Raw genomic sequence first — 22051 nt, forward strand, 5'->3', positions numbered from 1 at the left:
CTGCAGTGCAGGTAAGGGGGTGGGGAGGGTGTTTGAATGAGTGTGTGTGATTGAGGGAATGAATCTGTGAATGAATGATTATATGAATAAATGAGTGTGTGTGTGTGTGTGTGTGTGATAGCATGGATGTGTAAGTGCTGGAACCTAGGTATGATGGGACTGTGATTGCTGTTAGCAATCACACTCCTATCATGCCAAGTCAGCCAGTACATGCTGAAACCTGGCTAGCTGCCCCCCTTTGTGTATTGATGCTGCCAGCAGTATGGGGTCTGCACATCACTTACAGCCACCCTGTACCAGCGTGTATTGGCTGACTTGGCATGATAGGAGTGTGATTGCTAACAGCAATCACAGTCCCATCATGCCTGGGTTCCAGCATTTACTGAATGGATGTGTAAGTGCTGGAACCTAGGCATGATTGGACTGTGACTACTGTTAGCAATCACACTCCTATCATGCCAAGTCAGCCAGTACATGCTGAAACCTGGTGAATACTGGTTGCCTGGGTATGATAGGAGTGTGATTGCTGTTAGCAATCACACTCCTATCATGCCAAGTCAGCCAGTACATGCTGAAACCTGGCTAGCTGCCCCCCTTTGTGTATTGATGCTGCCAGCAGTATGGGGTCTGCACATCACTTACAGCCACCCTGTACCAGCGTGTATTGGCTGACTTGGCATGATAGGAGTGTGATTGCTAACAGCAATCACAGTCCCATCATGCCTAGGTTCCAGCATTTACTGAATGGATGTGTAAGTGGTGGAACCTAGGCATGATGGGACTGTGACTACTGTTAGCAATCACACTCCTATCATGCCAAGTCAACCAGTACATGCTGAAACCTGGTGAATACTGGTTGCCTGGGTATGATAGGAGTGTGATTGCTGTTAGCAATCACACTCCTATCATGCCAAGTCATATTGCTAATTTTGTCCAATTGTGTGTTACCTACTTTTATTAAACATGTGAGTTTGTATTATTATTTTTAAAGGTGGGGGTCATTTTCAGTTTTGGCTAAGTGAACCCTGAATGTTTTGGTCCAGAATTTTCATTTTAGTTCATCCCTAGAATAAATCTAGGGAATCCTGAATTTGTAGTCGCAAAACTTTCAAGGCCCAGAAATCAGTGAGAGGAAGAGTAAAGGTTTTGTGTCATTTTATTTTATTTTAATCTGCATATTTTATTAAAGGCCATATTTTTTGTCACAGTGAAAAATGAGTGCGGCCCGCGCACGTATACAATTCTGATGAAGTGGCCCACTGTAGAAAAAACTTGGACACCCCTTACATATACTAAAGCAATGTTGGTTCTCAGTGTATTTGAGCAATGTTGGTTCTCAGAGCCCTTAAGTACTAAACTGATTTTTTACACTTAATTAAACATGTAGAGAGAACATGAAGCTAGTGATTTATTTAACAATTAATGTCATGTGGAGGTAGACATAGCTGTGTAGAAAGAGACATCTCAATGGAACGCTACTTCCACTTTGAAAGCTACTTGATTAATAATCCTTTTGTCAAATGGTGTGACATTATTGTCACTTAGCTTTCTAATATTGATATTTAATAAGAGCCCCAAAATTTTGGAACTGTGGGATTGTATTGGTTAATTCTCAAAGTAGGACCTCACAAATGCTCTACTGGATGAATGGGCAAAAATTCCATCATAAGTACTCCAAAGTCTTGATGAAAGCCTTCCCAGAAAAGTTAAAGCTATTATAGCTGCAAAGGGGTGGCCAAATACATATTAATGCGTAAACTGTTGGCGCTACATACATAAAAGATAATAATAATAATAATAATAATAATAATTAATGTCTATGTTTTTAAAATGCAATGTCATTAAAGTCCATGTTGGTGTAATGGTCAGGTGTCCCAATACTTTTGCCTATATAGTGTACTTGAATTTTATAGTTATCCTGCTGTTATTCACATCAACAATATATTTGTTTTTTATCTACTATCCTATTATACATCCATTCCATTTAATAGCCCATATTATTAGTATTATTATTATATTGACTGTTTTTTTAAATTTGTCCTTAGTGATAAATTATTTTGATCTTATAATGTCTTTTTTTCTTTAAGCATAATGTTGCTGTTAATAAAAAAATAACAGCCTAAAGTTTATACTATAAGAGTACAATACAGTTTTATCATGATAATTGCATTCTGTTAAATGTGCTATACCAAATTACTTATACATTCATTGCTGAGTGGCATTACTTTGAGGCATGTAAAGCATATTCATAATGAATTACAACTTGTTTTAACAATTTGGATATTTTGTTATCTTTTATTTCCAGCCCTATCCATTGTTGCATATGATGTCTTAGCATATCATTTCAGAAAAGTGATAAGATTTAAGGCTACTGAGCCATGTTTAAAAGTGCATTCTTCATTTTTTTTGGAACATTCTAGGTTTAAAATTCAGCTTTAAAAAGTCAGCTTTTGTTCTTAATGAATAATTGCACAGCCATTGAATTCACGTTGCCGTAGTGCAGTCAAACTAATGGATTTACATTTCACAAAAAGCATCTTGTAATTTCTTTATGATCATTGTGCAAGTATTATCCAGCCTGTAGAACATTGGTTCCTATGAAAAGAAATGTAAATGTGGTTATATCTTCTTTCTTCACATTATAATTTCAAACCTTGAGTGATGCTTGTTGAGTTTGAATTTACCTTTCTCTTTGAATGTAAGCTGCTGTATAAATCATCTTTTATTTGGTTATATTATGTCCAGAAATGTGTTAATGATCAGTATATCTGTTCATATATTCAGATCTTTTTCAACATCTTTTAAAATCTTGCAATAAGGTGAAAGTGTGGAATTTTTATGATGACATCACATTTTCAAAGAAAATGGTGAGGACCATGGAGGGAATGGCTAATTTCGGCCCAGGAACTAGCCTGCTTAAACAGTCTCATGATAAAGTTCCCCCCACACGCACAATACTGGGTTCTGTCCATTAAACATTCATCTAAAAGAAATTGACATAAAAAGAAAGAATGTTGCCTAAATTTACTCTAGACAAAGTGGTGGATCTTAATGAAAGGCTGAAAGTCTTAATCTCAGGGGTACCCCAATAAGCAACTTGCCCCTGCACCACACAAAGAACCACTGTTTTAGAATGATATGACTACTTGGGACTTGGAAGAGGTTTCAGCAACACCACGGCCATTCTGTGTAGTTTCTGTGATCCAACATTTTAATTACATTGTATTTTTTTTTTTATTTACAAGAATTTGCTAAGAAACATTGAATTTGAATTTGCATAATATATCAGAATCATGCAGCACACCGGTAGGCAGTAACTACCTCTGAGAACATTTTAATAGTATCCCCAATAACATGTATCAAAGTCTGAAACTAATTACATTACATCCAAGATAAGTACTGTTAATGCTTTTTTATTGGCAATAAAATGTTTCTGGTGTTAGTTAAATACATTTAGAAATGCCTGGACTGGTATATTCATTTTCATAAAACTACTACTTCCTTTGTTGATTTTATTTTTAATAAGCCTCCCAGAAACCTGGGTTAGGCATGGCTAAAACATATACACAGATGGTCTCTTTATTTTAACCGTTTAGAAAAACAAATACATACTAAACTATTAAGTGGGAAGAAAATTCACACAGACTGAGTTTAAGAAGCATGGGAACACTTAAAAGCATAAACTTGTTAAAGAAATGAAAATGAAAAGAAAAAATATATTATTAGAAGAGTGTGTTTTGTTTCGAGGAGTGAAACTCACATCTGACCCATAAGAAATTATAGAACTGTTAGATAATCCTATAATTGTTTTCATGTCTTTTTTTCAAGCAGAACAACCAAATTTCAGGCCCTGCGTAGTTATGTACAGTGAGCTATCTGATTCAATTCAGAGACAGAGGCTGTTTTACTCATATATTAAAGCAAATGAAAAAACTGCTAAATAGATTCTACTATTTCTCCTGAGTTTAAAAATACTCAATGTTTTTTTTGCAAGTTATAGGGGAATTAGTACAAGTAGCATTTAAAGAGGGTGTATTTTTTTTTACACAACTGTATACTGATTCTCTCAGGAGAACTGGGAGGGAATGCTAGAACAAGAAAGTAATTGTTATTCCATTTTCTTCTACAAAAAAAAATAGTTTCTCACATTTCACTTAAATATCTGACAAAACAAACAGTATAAAGTGTATGAATATATCTTTTTTTGCATGGATTAGTGAAGCAAACAGAGTTTTCCTCAGACATTGCTGTTTCACGCAGGGATAGGCACCAACATTGCTCATGGTGGACATTTACTGGGGTCTGTGGTGGAAAATGTAATGATATTCCAAGGACCTTTACAAACCTTGCCACAGACACTGGTGTCCTTGTACGGACACTTTGCCTATGTCTGGTTTTATGAGGGGTGGCAATAAAGGGTTTTCTGCGTGTGTATACTTAAAAACTTTTAAATATCCCACATTGGGAAACTTATTGGCAAATGTCATGGTTATTGGGACCATCCTGCCAAATTCAGGACTGTTGGCTGCTATGCTTACATGCAGGTGACACTACTTGCACATGAGTCAAAGTTGAATCCTTCAGTAACACCTCTGTGACAGTCAACCAAAAGTGCTGAATCATGGAAACAGAAACCAGACACATTCTGTTGGACAGGGGGAAGACTTGGGTCAGGGGCTTATTTTTTTTACTAAAAAGGAACATATGTCAAAAAAACTATTGCCACTTTTCTTTAGTAAATTATTATTTTTTTCTTTTAAAAGCAGTGCATTTGATAATCTGTTGTGGTTTATTGTATTTTTTTCATGTATGAAGGTAGTCGGGAAAGGGTCGTGCGTTACCTGACCCAACCATGATCTACCCAATACCCTCTTTAAATAAACACAGACACCAAATTTGGATTTAAACAGACCACAGCATTTGTTACATATTTTAAATACTGTATTAACCAGGAACTGAAGCATAAATATTAAACTTTATTATAAATAATCCAACATTATGTAAAGCCGTTCACCATTCACCGAAAACTTCCTGGGTACTCTTCCTCATCCAACACAAATCGACATATCTCCAACAAATCAAGTGCTAATCACCAGCCGTCCATAAAGCTCAGTGGACGCGACCACTGATAACCAACCTTAACACTTAAGAGGTTAGGGGAGGGATTAAGACCCAATACCAATCGCTTTCTTTCTCCAACACTTATAATCCCTTACTGGCAAGGACATGACAACCGCCTGCTATGACAAGAAAATTAAGTTAGACAAACAAAATGCTATCCACAGAACTTAAGTGACACTAAACCAACCCTTTTGCTAACTCCAGACACCCCACACAAACCGCGCTCCCACATACACACATTACCAATCACGCTGCACTCAACCCCACTCATACATGTGCCCTGTCCAGCCATCTACGCTAGCGCCAAGGGGCCTATTTTATTCTTATTTATCAGTATTTTACAAGTGGACACATCACAGAGTCTGGTTGCAGGAGACAATACTTATTTAATGAAGGTAATTAGGACTAATTTATTTGTTTGTGTTTAACTTTTTTTTTTTTACATAAACAAAGCTATCATTGGCAAGCAGGGTTTTGCGAGGAATTTAAGCACAGGCTCGATGAATGTGACATTGTCCATAAATCACATTGTGGTAATGGAAATGTATCATTTTTTTGTAGATTCTTTCGGGAAGTAGGCTATAATGTAGTTTTAATGGATTTTTATAGTTGGAAAATGTTGTAGTTATCATGCACATAAATTAAGATACAATACACATTGTTTTGATAAATTTAGATGTAATAAATGTCAGTTAAGGGCAGCATGATGGGAACATTACAATACATGTGTAACATTTTAATACTTTATTTTCCTGCTGAGGAATATCATTGTGAGGATAACTATTAGCTCAGTGTTGTCACCTCATCATCTCATAGGTCTGGAATGTGTTATGTTATAATATTTAAACCTTATAGTTCTTGAGTATCGACTGCAAATTTCAACCCATCATATGAATTTTTGCAATAAGTGACATTAAATAGTAAATCCTAAATGCGTCTTCTTTCTACAATGGTAACCTATGTTATAAAAAAAAGAAAGTGACAGCATGCAATTGTAAGGAGTGCTGGCTAGCATGATGGATAAAATGCCTTGTTAACATGCAGGGTTCAGTGATTGTGATGTCACAGGTACCATATAACAAAATGAAATCACAAAAAAAATGAAGGCACAAAAATGTAACTCCTTTGTGATGAACATTCTGTGTTACCTTTAAAATGAATGGTCTTACAAGATGGAGGATGGCATAGAACAAATGATGACCACAATGCGGTCAAAAGAAACCATTACTGGCTTTAAGCTGACACATAAGTAAAGTTGATACTGCAGAATGCATCAGACATTGTTAATGAGACCCTGTAGGGTAGGTTCAGTCCCTGCTGCTACTCCTGCATCCTTTAAAGATAATCACACAGTAAGTTTATAGTAAGAATTAAGTTTTCTCTCTTGAAAAAAATGAATACAAAATAAAGAAATTAAAAAAAATGTAAATAGGACCCCTGTAATGTCACGATAAAATCTTTAGGGGTATCTACTAGTTCTCTGTAGTCTTCAACGACCCAAAGATATTAACCAATAACATTCCATTGCTCTCTGGTGCTGGCAGTGAAAAATGTAAAAAAAAGTAAACAATAAATATAAATACTTTATTTGCTCAGTTATAAGACCCTGATTATAAGACGACTCCCCAAAATGTGAATATTAATTTAGAAAAAAGAAAGAGCCTGAATATAAGACTACCTTATAAGAAAAAAAGTTTTATTAGTAAATATTAATTGACATGTAAACTATTTTTTCATATTTAATAAAAACTATGATTGAGAAAAATGCATTTTTTGTTTTTATTTCCTTTCATTTGCCAACCTACCCCCCCAGTTATGCACATCTGCACCACGGCATGCTACTCTGCCCTCCCTGATATGCCTTATACCCCCTATTAACCACTCTGCCCCTCAGATATGCCGTATTCCCCCCCTATTTGCCAATTTGCCAATCTTACAAAAAGTAAGTGGACATAAAAAAGGTTTATAGAAGAGCTACAAGACTGATTAGAGGAATGGAAAATTTCAGCACTAAAAAAAAGGCTATTCGAATTGCCATTGTTTTCTCTGGAGAAAAGATGTCTTTGTGGGGACACAATAAACTTTTCAGATCAATACAAAGATCTTTTTTAAGATCTCTTTATAATCTTACCTTCAAGACAACACGTGGGCATCTCTTAAAATTGGAAGAAATTAGCTTTCATCTTAGAGAAAGTTTCTTTACCGTGAGGGCAGTTAAATTGTGGAATAGATTTCCACCGGAAGCCGTTTTGGCCAATCGAATCAAAATATTCAAAGACCATTTGGATGTTTTTCTAGATATGAAATGCTTACAGGGTTATCACAAGTAAAAGTAGATAAAGCAATGTTGATCCAGGGTGAATCTGACTGCCTTGGAGTCAAGAAGGAATGTTTTTCCCGTTGAGATGACATTACTGTCTCTTTAGGTTTTTTTACTTCTTCATCTAATGTATCAGTTTGTCAATTCTAGTTGCGTCCTACCCCTTAAATATACATATTGTAAAGTGCAGCACAAATTGTTGGTGCTATGTAAATAAAAGATAATAATAACATATGCAAATTAATTCCCTTTGTTATATCTGTTCATTTGCACATGGGACCAGAAAATGATAGCAGAAATGCAGTCAAAGCTAATCTTAAACCTAAACATTGATCTATACATTTGCTTGCAATACTACTTTGCATTCAAGCTAATATTGTCTAGGTGACATTGTCTTTTTGATGAAGTATAGAATTTTACTGCATTGGCCAGTGTTAGAAAATGAGCAAATTTGGTGAATATGATGCCAATATTAGCTAACTGGATTGTATTAAATTGCAAGCTTTCTAGCTTACTTAGGTCATGCCTTAAAACAGGACCTTAGTGGTATTGAACTATAGCAATGTAATGCAATTTTGATCAAATTTGTTCAATGCCTTTTTTGTCTAGGTTGAAGAGGAAGACCTACTATATTTTGTTTATTTTTCTTTATTTCACTAATATTTACAACATTAATTGTGTTCCCTATAACAAACCTCCTCAACAGCTGTTGATGATTTCTGGCCATTAATTTACAGCCAAACTTCAAACATATTTGGACATCTGGAGGTATACATTGATCATTGTACTTGAAATATTACCATTATTTGCAATAAACACCCAATCTGTCGTTCGTAACTAGTTGAAAGTTAGGTCTTTTGTCTAGTTTTCTGTTTTATAATTAATTAAATTGGCACTTATTTACTAAGAAGGTGGTAGATTAATGAAATGGCCTCCCATCAAAGGTGATAGAGGCTAATACAGTAAGGGAATGTAAACGTGCATGGGATAGGCATAAATCTATCATGTATCTAGGACAAGCTCAAGACCTGAATCTCACATCAGAAAAAATGGGCAGATTAGATGGGCAGAGTGGTTCTTATCTGCTGTCAAATTCTACTCTTCTGTGTTTTTTGTGCTTTTAGCATTTTTTTTACTTTTAGTTTCCAGAAACAAAAAATAAGAAGCAGCAAAACAAATCTGTTATCAATCTAGGTCTAGACCACTTTGCACTGCATATTATGGCACACATGGACAACTGAGCCTGCGGATTTGCATCACCTGAGTACATGGATGCTTAATATTTGAATGATGCCTAAATAATCTGTTGTACCAAAATTGACAAAATGTTTAAAATGTCTTATGCCAATACAAATTCAATTACAAACCAATGGAATGATTCATATCTGCCATAAATATTTACCAGTTCTAATTCATTTACATTTGTTATAACTGGCCAATAAGGCTCTATTGCAATGTGACATACAACAAAAAATACATGTAGAAAGGACTGTCCCCTGTATGTCCAAAACTATAAAGAAAAGAATTAAGCAGAGGAAAAAGACCTTAGTAGTACATATGGCATATCATGACCCCCTTGGAATGTCATATAAGGATGGTGGGCCTGTAACTAACATACAGTATAGTATTGTTTTGCATATTATGGTATTTTATGTGTTAAATGTTGCAAATGCTAAACTTCAGTTGTAAGCATAAACATTCTATACAAGATGCTTGTGCAAATTATCCTGCCTCATACCTCTTTACTGTATGGGGGAATCAAGTTGGAAAATAACCTTGCCTTTATGACAGCTGCTCTTTGGCATCAACTGTGTGGTACTTCCAGCCAAGAACTGGGACATTCCACGTTTATATCCCTACCACTAATATCCATGGCTTCTGCTACTGTTATATATTACTATATACCAGGGAAAAAACAAAAATGAGGCTATTTTTAGGATTCTTAATTAAATGTACACATTACACATGAGAAACATTTTAGAATAAACAACAGGAATGTGCTACCAATAGAAAAGGGAAATACATATATTTATAGAAATAAACTAAATAAGAAAAAAACAAAACTCATTCTGACACATTGTTTTTATTTATTTTTTGCCTTATTCGTTTTCAGAAAAGAAATTTATTTTCCTGGGCTTTTGGTTCACACAAAATTCTGTTTGTTTTGTTTGTTTGTTTTTTGTTTAAAAAAGAAATTCAGTGCAATACAGTATCTCTCTATAGATCTCTCTTGTACTTCTCTTTCTCCTCTCAATAAGCTGGGCTAGGTTCCAAGTGATTAACATAAACAACAAAGATAGCAACATGTTACTTGAAAAATCTGATGTATTGCTACCCTGATGTAACATTTTATAGTTGTATATATTTATACAACTAGGGTAAATAGTTGTAACATTCAGCTTCATGCATTGCCAACCCTATTATGTAACCTAGAGCTGTGTATAAAACAGCAGATATATGCAAATAAGGAAGCCCATTTAATAATGAATAAGTAATTCATGTCGCAGATGTATCCATGTTCGTATAAATGAATTTTTATTTTGCTTTCTTTGACCATGAAAATCTGTTGCATTGTGTCATATGTCAAATGTGGCCTTGTAAGGCAATGTTTTCATGTTAATACACGTGGATTTTTTCCACTTTGTACAGCATGAGCACATGTTCTTCTGACTGGCATCACATTTTTAGTGCCATAGATTTCTAATCATCTGTCACCATTCTGCTGATTTCAGTCATGAACATTCAAAAACTTCCACCCACCATCATAACTGCTGACTGCGATAAGGGCAAAATTGGTGGATCAAGGGCAAAAATTATCACTGTGAGTTAAATTATATCACATTTTCTTGGTACAATATAGGGAGTTGACTTGGCCCTTCTTTCAGAAAAAATAAAGTATGGGATTTTCATATATATAACACACTATATAACACACTAAAGCAGGAAAAAAGTGTGGGTATTACGTGTGAGATTTTACAGTCCATGCCTTAACTCAGTTTAGTGATTAAATCCCAGTAGCTTAGTTTTCTATCGGAACCATGTGTCCAACCACACCTTAAATATTTTGTTATATTTCATTGGTAGGAATAATAAAAAAAATCTGTTACAATTTCATTACACCCAAGGTTTTTTAAATGGTTGGCCAGGATTGTTGAATGATAAAGATGAGGAATGCATTTTTTGTAGAAAAGGAAAATTGCTTCAATTCAAAGAATATAAAGCATTTTGAATTGTCGCTGGTATATCAGAATGGATATTGTAGCATACAGTATGTGATTATTCTGCTTTCTCATGTATAATAATAAGAATGTCTGAACATTCTACCAACTGCTTGTTCTAAAACTGATTTCAATTACTCTTGGATCTTTTCTCTCTGTATTTTCCCCTTGGTTCATCAAATTTTATCAGCAGAAGATTTACTGGTATGTGATAGTTAATCTGCAACTAATACAAAACTGAAATGTTAAATAAAATGCATATGTCACTATTTATAATATATATAGTCACATACCCGGCTTCTAACATCATTACATCATTTTACTAATATATTTAGAACCACACCTTCTCTCTACCCCCTTCCTATGGAATCTTTACTCTTTATTTTTTTTAATCTATTGCTGCGAGGCCCTTAGCGTGAATGGGTATTGTCCAATGCCTTGCTTAGCTGTTATGGGTGCAGCAGTATTCCTTGCATCTAGTTCTAGGTGACTCAACCTGACATGCCTATTCTCAAGTATGGACATAATTATTTACAGTCATTTTCTCAGCCTGCCAACTGAGTCAGTTCTGCTGTTGTCAGAGTGTGCGTCTGATTAATATTATCTCTATACTTGCTAGAGAGGTCTTAAGGTGAAGGTTCAATCACATTGCAGTTTCTGGTATTTAGTGACAGATTGGGAAAGGTGGATATGGAGAGGGGTGGCATATTGTCTGATGCAGTACAAGAGAGAAAGACTGGAGAATAGTGGAATAGGTGATTATGGGGGACAAAAAATAAGAAGCAAAAATGCTTTTTTTGTTAATTTAATTTTAATGAAGGGCTCAAATGTTAGCTTAGCTATAGAGGATCTGGTCATAACCTTACGCATTCTACTGTTAACCGTGTGTTTTGCCTTTTGCTTGATGCTCGATTGTTCTCTGCCCGCACTAACTCTTGGACTAGACATTTAGCCTAAAGCTTGGCTTATCACTCTGATATCTCACCACATAATGGAGGGAGTTTGAACTTGATGACAGCCCAAACATAGAACCTCAGATTATGGGGAGCCATGGCTGAAGTAGTAGAAGGTCTGTACCACATCTGCATGAAGGATGCCATCCAGTTATACATAACACAGATCCACCTTGACTAAAATCAACAATGTCAACAAACTGCCTTTCAACTTTATTTATAAAAGTACACATTCCCTCAACATAATTGTATAGTATTTAATTTATCAAGTATGCAGAATGTTGATAAACATCAGAGTTCCATACAATTGCAAACCAAAGCTTTGAGACTGGGTAACATTCTCTAATTCTATATGTAAGATTCAAGATTGTTTGTTAAACCAAACATATGTGTTCTTGAATTCAAGGTCAGATCCTCCTGAACTCATGGTTTTTTTTTTTAAAAGAGTGGTAAAAATCATGATGTGCACTCAAGCTGTTAAATTAGCATTTCTTTCAAGTATGACTTACATGTAACTATGTAAATCCACAGATCAAGTAGTCCCCTAAATAAACTTTGGTGTTCAGAGAAAAGGAATTGGTCAAGTCCTAAAATGTTGTTATTTTACCTCATGAAAACATTCTGTCGAATTTTGAAAAAATGTCAGATGCTTAAGTGGAGCCAGTAAGATTTTTGTTTGTTTTACAATCTTAATGAAACCCTTTTGTTGTGCGTCTGTTGCATAGGCATACAGCCAAGTTGAATGTCTGATGCTAATGTCACTGTGACCAAAGGGACTTTATCTAATTAAAAGTGATACTCTGAATAGAAGAAACACTAAGTAGGAGCCAACAGAACCATTGCCACCATACCCCTGATACGCAGCCTTCTCAGATAATTAATAGCCTGGCAGTCATAGTAAAATGCATTTCAGTTTACTTATGCTCCATCTCTCTGAAGGTGACTTCAGATAACATCTAGATGTAGCCTGTTTAGAATCTACTGCTACAAAATGAGGCCAGGCATTTTCACATCAAGCACAGGACCATTTTTATACAAACAGCAAGATAAGCCAGTGAAATGAAAATGATTAGCATTTAGCAAAGCTTTGGGACTTTTGCTTAAAGTAGAACTCACTTTTAGATGTAGATCTGTCTTGTTTACGTGGTCTGGTACTGTTACACTGCCCTGTGGTAAACAATTGAATGACTCAGTCTTAATGATAAAGAGGGGCCCCAGATCAATGAAACTCAATGGAGCAAAGTATTTAATTAAATACATTTAATTACATTTCCATAAAGAATTAACAGGGAAAATAAACGAAAAATATCACCACTCCTTGCAATGGTGGCCTAATGGTTCAGTGTTATTGAGTCTTTGAAATTTATTTCATGATAAACAGGGATGGTATCATGTTAGAACTGTTCCAATTTGTTCAGATTCCAAATTCTAACCTCCTTTTGCAAAAAAAATATGTTTTAAGCATGCTCAATTGTCCTCATTTTTCCACATGGATTTTATGTTGAATTACCGTATTTGCTCGATTATAAGACGACCATGATTATAAGACTACCCCCCAAATCTGAATATTAATTTAGGAAAAAAAGAAAAAGCTTGAATATAAGACGACCCTATAGGAAAAAAGTTTTACCAGTAAATGTTAATTCATCTAAACAATTTTGGTTTTATTTCCTACTATTTTCCAACCTGCCCCCTCAGTTATGCACATCTGCCCCAGAAATGCCTTATACCCCCTATATGCCACTGTGCCCCATGATATGCCTTTTAACCCTCTAAATGCCACTGTGCCCCATGATATGCCTTTTAACCCTATATGCCATTGTGCCCCATGATATGCCTTTTGACCCCCTATGTGCCACTCTGCCTCCAGAAATGCCTTATGCCCCCCATTTAACACTCCCCCGCCCCCCCCCCCAACTTACCGGTGCTTCTGACTTCCGTGTCATGTAGCCGGGGCAGCATGTAGATTCCACACACTTACGCTGCAGCCGGAAGGAGGCGTGGCTAGCAGCGGGGGTTGTCTGCATCCATCGCGCAGACCTTCCCCGACTGTCAGAGATCAGAGTTCCCCGCACCGGTGCAGCACCGGCACCGGTGTGGGGAACTCTGATCTCTGACAGCCGGGGAAGGTCTGCGCGATGGACGCAGACAACCCCCACTGCTAGCCACGCCTCCTTCTGGCTGCAGCGGAAGTTGTCTACGCTACACGCTGCCCCAGCAACACACTGGGGAATCAGAAGTACTGGTAAGTGGGGCGTGGGGGAGACAGGACGATCCAGGTCCCCTGCAGCTGCGGAGGATATGGATCTTAGTCGTCTCATAGTCAGACCTATTTGAGGTCTGATTATAAGATGATCCCGATTATAAGATGAGGGGTAGTTTTCAGAGCATTTGCTCTGAAAAAAACCTCGTCTTATAATCGAGTAAATACGGTATTTGGTTTGAGACAAAACATAAGATTTTGATTCTATTATCCTATCTGCTGCTATAAAGTTTGTTAAAATTCTGAATCTTTCCTCTATACTAAAGGGCATTCACCATGCTCACTTGTCCATAGCTTCATTTTGGCTTTAAAATCTTCAACCACAAGCACTTGTCTTCCTGTTTCCACCCCACAAAAAGTGAGTTTGGTGAAAGGTTTTGTCTCGGAAAATTATATGTTTAATTGATTTGTGAGAGCAGCTGACAAATATGTGTTAAAATAGTGTATTCTGCCTCTCTTTCATTTTAAACTATTTCTAGGGAAATTTCCTAAATAAACATACTAAGATTAAGTACTTCAGTAAGATAAGACTAACTCTTTACAAATCAACAGCCTTGTTTGAAAGGTAGTAATCATTAGTACTGGGTTCAGCATTAATGAATTAAATTGAATTAATATACCGGTAATAGATAGATGATACATAAGTTGTATTTACCATTTAGTATACATACATTTATGGGAAACTTAAGGGAAACAGTAAGCAATTCGGTCCTGGCAGTAAAAGCATGGAGTATTGGCAATGCCTTAGTGCGGTTCTACAAATCAAGCCTTCACAAGAATTTGAAATGTATCCCTTGAGTCTCCAGGATTTATTTCCCTTTTGCCTTGTTCATACATTTATGGGAGTGCAAACACATCAGGTTAGGTTCCAGGTTAAGATGATACTAACAGAAACAATGCAAAAAAATGTTGTCTTTTTTTTTTAACAAAGAAAATTGCACTGCGGTAAACTCCATTAACTGTTGTTGAAATGGATGGGAACATGAGGCAGCATACATTTTAGTGTTCAAAAACCATAATGAAAAGACAAAATGATTCTGATATGTTTTTACTTGAGATTAGACATGCTGTCCTTTAAAGTGAGTTGGTGTAAAATAAGTGTTAGGGCTCTCTCCGCCTAATGTATCGGTTTGTCTGTCAATTCTCGTCTTGTCATACCCCTTGAATATATGTATTGTATTAAGCGCTGTGTAAATTGTTGGCGCTATATAAATAAAAGATAATACTAATACAAGTGTTAGCTGTTGACTTTCAGCCTGGATGTCACTCTGGAGAGTGAACGCAAGTCAGACTTAGTGCTTAATGTGATAAACCCAGCTTTCCATTGGCTAAGGTGACCACCCAGTGTAATAAGCCGGTTAATAAGGATTTATAAGCAGCATTTATTTAATGAAATCGGTAATTTAAATGTAAACATTGTAGGAATGTTTTCCTATGTCATTCTGTTGTGCTAAATACACTTAATGTCCTGGCACTCTTTTATTAATAGTGACAGGGGTCTCTGCACTTACAGTATACATTGTAAGACTTGGTACTTCAAGTGATATATCAATGTATCAAGTGTATATCAATGGTATTCCATTTATGGATTTTCCTAACATTACAATACACTGCAGCACATTTGCTTGGAATGTAAAAATGATGTGTTGTGATAAATAGCCTGCTTTGTACGCAAGGCATGTAATGAACTTGCATTTATCATTTATGTAGGCTCTAAGCATTTGATTATTGTACACTCTACATCTGCTCACAGCTAAATGAGAAAAATCAGCCTCCAGTAAACAACTATAAACCAAAACTAATTTGGTAAATGCAAACCAGCAAAACATAGATTAACATATATTTTTCAGATTAACAAGAAAAGCTGCTTGATTACCAATGTTGTTTAACTATGTTATAATTCCGGTAGCTACATTTAGCATTGCTTTCATATTTAGAAGATTTATTTTCATTCCATAAAAATCTGTATTTTTTAATGCTGTTGTGGATATATATGTAAGTCATACTTCTGATGCCATATGAACAACTGTTCTTAGAATAGAACGTTAATTAGTGGTAATAATACAAGTGTGGGTGGTGTTAAAGAAAGACCTTGTTTGCTATTAATAATTTAATCTCAGTTACCTTCCTTCATTTTGACCTTAGAGATCTAAATGTACTTCCACCAGCCCTGTCTCACATAAAATAAGATTCTGCCCAAAACTATTTTCATAGGCAGACTTGCCTTTAATACATGTCAAAGGAATTGTCTCTTTAAAAAAAATATTTTGATGGATGTCAGTTTTGACCAAACTGTCTGGGTATATCGGAGGTGTGCCATCTACTAATGATGGCTTCCATCAGAAAATTCTGTTGTGAAGAAGCTTGTAAGGTTCTCTAAACAATTGGCTTCACAGAGAGAATATATGCCTTTATCTGTGGTTTATTCTCTAAAGCGGAGGTTGACAAAAGAATTTGTTAAACTAAGTTATAACTCACTCATTTTTCATCAGAGAGGACTAACCCTATCAAGTTTCTCCAGCGAGAAGGGGAGAACTGTCCATGCACAATGTTCAGTTACATCAGTGGTAATAGTTGCAAGTGGTCTAGCTGATTTAACTTTGCATTACACTGGGTGGAAAAGTGGACCTGTTTGACGCCTCTTTGGTTTTGGCCCTGTCTGCCCCATTTCAAAACTAGAAGTTCTATCATTCTCTAAATAGATCAAACTAAATGAAATACTATTTTAGTCCAAGTTCTTGATTGTATACGTAATTACATTTACATATTCTTTGTTGTAGCTTTGAATAACTCAGACAATATGTTTTGTCCTTGTTTTGCAATTATTTTTTGGAAAATGTACTAAATAAACTGACACATTTTTTCCTTAATTTATAACATTTGTACATGCAGGAGACATCTTATTGCAGCCAATCATTTTTAAGGTTTCAAGGTGCCACAGTGTAGGATGAATACTTTCAAATAAAAAAAAATGAAATTAAATGAAGTATGAAGTTGGAGTACATAAAGGCAATTTTGTTTAGTAGGCTAAGCCAAATATTGGAAATGGGCGATGTGAAATTATTGTAAATAATTTTTAGATGCTAGGGGTGATTTCATATCAAAGTGTAACTTCTGATTTGTAAATCTTACTAACATAGAATGTTTAAAGGTACAGATCCTCTGTTAGCATTGCTGTGTGTATTTTAAGCCCCTCTGATCATTAATAATACCATATAAGCCAAGAAAGGCAAATATTATTGAGTTACCTTACACTCCCCCTTAAACCATTTGTAGCTTTTCAGAACTGGGTAGGAAGAGCAGATTATATGTTCTTGGAGCTTAATCTTTATTTGACAGTTTTATGTACTCTGCACTATCTGAACCACAGATGCTTGAGATCACCTAAGAACTAATATGTTTAACGGATAAGGACTGTAATCCTTAAAATGAAGACAGTGGAATAACAAGAGCTTAAAATGTACCATATGGGAGAAAGCTTGACATACACGAGGTGCTGTACTAATGATGCTGTGTATACAAGATGTAACTGTGTAGGACTTCTAACCTATTTAAAGACGATAATGGAATTTTCTATTTTTACATTGCCTCAAAGCATTTGATAAAACAGAAAAATACATCAAAATAACAACAACAGACGATTTGGTTTGCCAATAATTATATTAAAAAAGGAATATTGTTTTTAAATGTTTCCCTTAATGATTATTTGCTTAGTTATTCATTAGTTATTTTCTTTTACAGAATTATACTCACTGTTCACTTTATTAGGTACACCTGTTCAATTGCCTAATAACACAAAAAGCTAATCAGCCAATCACATCGCAGCAGCTCAATGCATTTAGGCATGAAGACATGCAAACCAAGCATCAGAACGGGGAAGAAAGGGGATTTAAGTGACTTTGAACATGGCATAGTTGTTGGTGTTAGACGGGCTGGTCTGAGTATTTAGAAACAGCTGATCTACTGGGATTTTTATGCACAGCCATCTCTAGGGTTTACAGAGAATGGTCAGAAAATAAGCGGCAGTTATGTGGACAAAAATGCCTTGTTGATGTCAGAGGTCAAAGGAGAATGGGCAGACTGGTTCGAGATGACAGAAAGCCAACAATAACTCAAATAACCACTCGTTACAACCAAGGTATGAAGAATACCATCGCTGAATACTAGGGATGCACAGATATAAATCGGTGGCCGAAATATATCGGCCGAAAAGGGCATAATCAGCAAAATGCCGTAATAAAAAAAACGGCCGGAAATAATCGTCCGCAGGGGCTGGGCTGCTTACCTGCCCGTTGGTCGCACAGTGTGCGAACAGCATCTCGGCCAGGAAAAGCAGGAACCCAGCGGATTCACGTGAATGCACATCACGTGACTCTGCTCCATTCCTTCTTCCCCTGGGGGCGTGGCCAGAGAAGTTGTTCGAGAGGAAGTAGCAGGGTCCCTGCTGTAGTCTGCGAGTGAGAGATCAGCAGTTCAGGTAAGGGGGTGGGGGAGGATTTCTGAGCAAGTATGTGTGATTAAGGGAATGAATGAGTAAATGAGTGTGGGGGGGGGGCATGGCATAGGGAGCCTGTAATCACACTCCTATCATGCCCAAGTTCTAGCATGTGCTGGCTGCCTGGGCATAATGGGAGTGTGATTGCTGTTAGACATCATATATATAATATATATATTTTTTAATTTCTTTATTAATCGGGAAAGTGTTACTTGAAATAACAGTAGTAATGTGCAGTACGACTACAATCAGCATTTCAAATCAATACAATCCATAGACTGAACATGAGTAAAGACAGCAATATTGCTTCAGACACAAATAAATAGTGGAACATCGCTGAATGATAATAAAAAACATAATTTGCATCAGAAGATAAAGGAATGAGGCAAACAGGAAAAATTAAACAGAAGGCTCCCAACCTCCATATCTGGACTCCCCTGGGCCATCACAAAATTCCCTGTCCCAGCTTGATCATCCCTGGAACCATGGAATGGGGCGTTGACCTTTCAGGACTTGTAGGCAATACCATTGAGTAGTATTGAAAGCTAGAAAGATCGAGTTCTTTGTGGATCGATCTAGAGTCGCTATGTATGGAGACCACCTATCAAAAAAATGTTTGACCTTGCTTTCCTTATGTAGAATGGATTCAATCCAGTCCATTTGAAACAATGTTGTCCTCGGGATATGACCATTTCCAGAGAAGGTGTCTGAGGGGATATCCACTGGGATAAAATAGCTTGTTTACCTACAGCCGATAGGATACTAAGAAGAGACCTGGCCCGAAAAGCACTGTGGTGCAAAGTCTGCGGAAATATTCCAAAGATCGCCCATTCTACCGTACTTTGAAAAGAAATACCTAGGATTCCTGTAATATAAGCCTGCAGCTCAGACGAGAAGAGGGCAATAGATCCGCATGACCATAGGCCATGAATGAGATCAGCACCTGAAATATGACACTTCGGGCACTGGGAGTGGTCAGCAATCCCCATAGAAAAGCGAAGTTTGGGAGTGACGTAGGCCTTAAGGCATCATATTTATAATATTGTTATATATATACATATATATATATATAATTATTGTTTTTTTGGTGTGTTAACTATTTTTATTAAAAGTAAATAAGACACCAAAATTGGACAAAAATGCAAACACTATATATATATATATATATATATATATATATATATATATATATATATATAGTTAACAGCAATCACACTCCTATCATGCCAAGGCATACCTAGATTCCAGCATGTACTAGCTGACTTTGCATGATAGGAGTGTGATTGCTGTGAACAATCATATATATATATATATATATTAATATTGTTATTGCATTTTTTTGTCCAATTTTGGTGAGTTACTTACTTTTAATAAAAGTGTAGTTATTTTATATTTTTTTAAGGAGGGGAGTTATTTTGGTTTCGGTTTCAGCAAAGTGAATCCTGAATGTTTGGTTTTAGTCCAGAATTTTCATTTTGGTGCATCCCTGAACGCACAACACGTCGAACCTTGAAGTAGATGGGCTAGAGTAGCAGAAGACCTCACTGGGTGCCACTCCTGTCAGATAAGAACAGAAAACAATGAGGCTACAATTCACACAGGCTCACCAGAATTGGACAATGGAAGACTAGAAGAACGTTGCCTGGTGTGATGCGTCTCGATTCCAGCTGCGACATTCAGATGGCGTCAACAACATGAAAGCATGGATCCTTTCTGTCTTGTATCAAAGGCTCAGGCTGGTGGTGGCGGTGTAATGGTGTGGGGACATTTTCTTGGCACACTTTGGGCCCCTTAGTACTAATTGAGCATCGTTTAAATGCAACAGCCTAGTATTGTTGCTGACTATGTCCATCCCTTTATGACCATAGTGTACCTATCTTCTGATGGATACTTCCAGCAGGATAATGTGTCACAAAGCTCACATCATCTCAAACTGGTTTCTTGAACATGACAATGAGTTCATTATACTCCAATGGCCTCCACAGTCACCAGATCGCAATCCAACAGAGCACCTTTGGGAGATTTGCATCATGGATGTGCAGCTGACAAATGTGCAGCAACTGCGTGATGCCATTATGTCCATATGGACCAAAATCTCTGAAGAATGTTTCCAGCACATTGTAGAAAGTATGCCATGAGGAATGAAGGCAGTTCTGAAGGCAAAAGGGGATCCACCCGGTACTAGCAAGGTGTACCTAATAAAGTGGCCAATTAGTGTATAAATTAGTTACAAAAACTCTTATTCAATACTTCGTACTGTATTGAAATGGAGTCACTAACATTGGTGTTAAGATATCAGTATTGGCATTACAAATGTGATTATGATGGATATTGAGGAAGACATTTGGCTTTGGCTGTGTTGTCCATGGACACTGAAAGCTAGTGACCATTTTTTGCTACAATGGCAAAGATCAATTCTGAATTTCAGCTTTTATATAACAATATTCAATATACCCCTCTAACATGTAAACAAACTAAATTACTTGTTATAAATATATAATATGTTGTCAATGTGTTTCAGTAGATGTGAGAAGAGGGCTGGCAGCAGTTAGCCTGGGGGGGTAAACTAGTCTAAATTGCAATGTGCGCTATCCAGTTTCGTCTAAAACATATTTTATGACAGTGAGAAGAAACCCACAAAAGAACCAAAGAAATGATCCAAACATCGTGCAAATGCTGCCTAAAGTCTGTTAGACTGTTTAATATTTTAGAAATGAGAGTTTATTAGTTTTAGGTTTTAATGTAAAGTGTAGCTGTAACAGCATTTTTAAACATGTGCTAAATGCAGAACAATTTTTACATCACAACAGGATTCAGCTTCTAGACTCTGTGTGAACTAAATGATTGGAAAATATTGACAATGTAATATAATGGGTCTTTAAATGCCTCTGGCCCATTTTGATAACAAGTTAATTTGCTTTGAACAAAGACAAAAAAAAACACTACACAGAGCATCACATATTTTTAGTTGTGAAAGGTTTTTGATTCAAATCAGAGCTTATATATTTGTGTGCATGTGTTTTGGTTTACAATATTATATTTTATGAGTGTCAACAGATTAGTAGCACTATTAAAAAAGGGGAAGGGAAAACTAACAATAAGATTGTGAATATACAAAATAGGCAATAACATTAACACATTAAGTCATGTTAAAACATACTGGCACAGATGGAGAAGAGGGCCATGTCCTTGCGATCTTATAATCTATTAAATTTGCATCTGGACACCCAGGTTTGCTCTGAAATCCTCCTTAGAATTATTTTTGAGTGTCTACAGGCCTGGCCACTCTCTCATTTCTTCGAGTAGACGTGGTAGAGGTTAATACAGTGAGGGAATTGAAATATGCATGGGATAGACGTAAAACTAAACTGAATCTAAGACAAGACCAAGGCCTGAATAAGTTTTGAGGTTCTTAAAGCAGGAAATAATGATCAGACTTGATGGGCCAATGGTATTTATCAGCTGTCAAGTTTTATGTTTCTATGTTTCTTTCAGATGTGCTCATTTTTTTACAGGACTTACTATCTACCTTCATCTATATTCTCTCCACTCCTCAGGCTGCGCTCCTCCCCTGATTAAATCATTAATATAAGGCTCTAGATTACTGAGCCACAGATAGATACATCCAGTCATATGACCTAATGCAGTATATGGAGATAAACTAATTACCATTTTATTATT

The 22051-nt window shown here is 36.2% G+C and overlaps 1 protein-coding gene across 1 annotated transcript in view; it reads left to right on the forward strand.

The window, feature by feature from the left end:
- Nucleotides 1-22051, forward strand: part of LOC149287379 (protocadherin-23-like) — a 143692-nt gene that overhangs the window by 73100 nt on the left and 48541 nt on the right. The window lies entirely within an intron of this gene.

Source organism: Sceloporus occidentalis, unplaced genomic scaffold, assembly GCF_023333645.1.
Source record: "Sceloporus occidentalis isolate IW3139 unplaced genomic scaffold, rSceOcc1.0.p SCAF_61, whole genome shotgun sequence".
Lineage (NCBI taxonomy): Eukaryota > Metazoa > Chordata > Lepidosauria > Squamata > Phrynosomatidae > Sceloporus > Sceloporus occidentalis.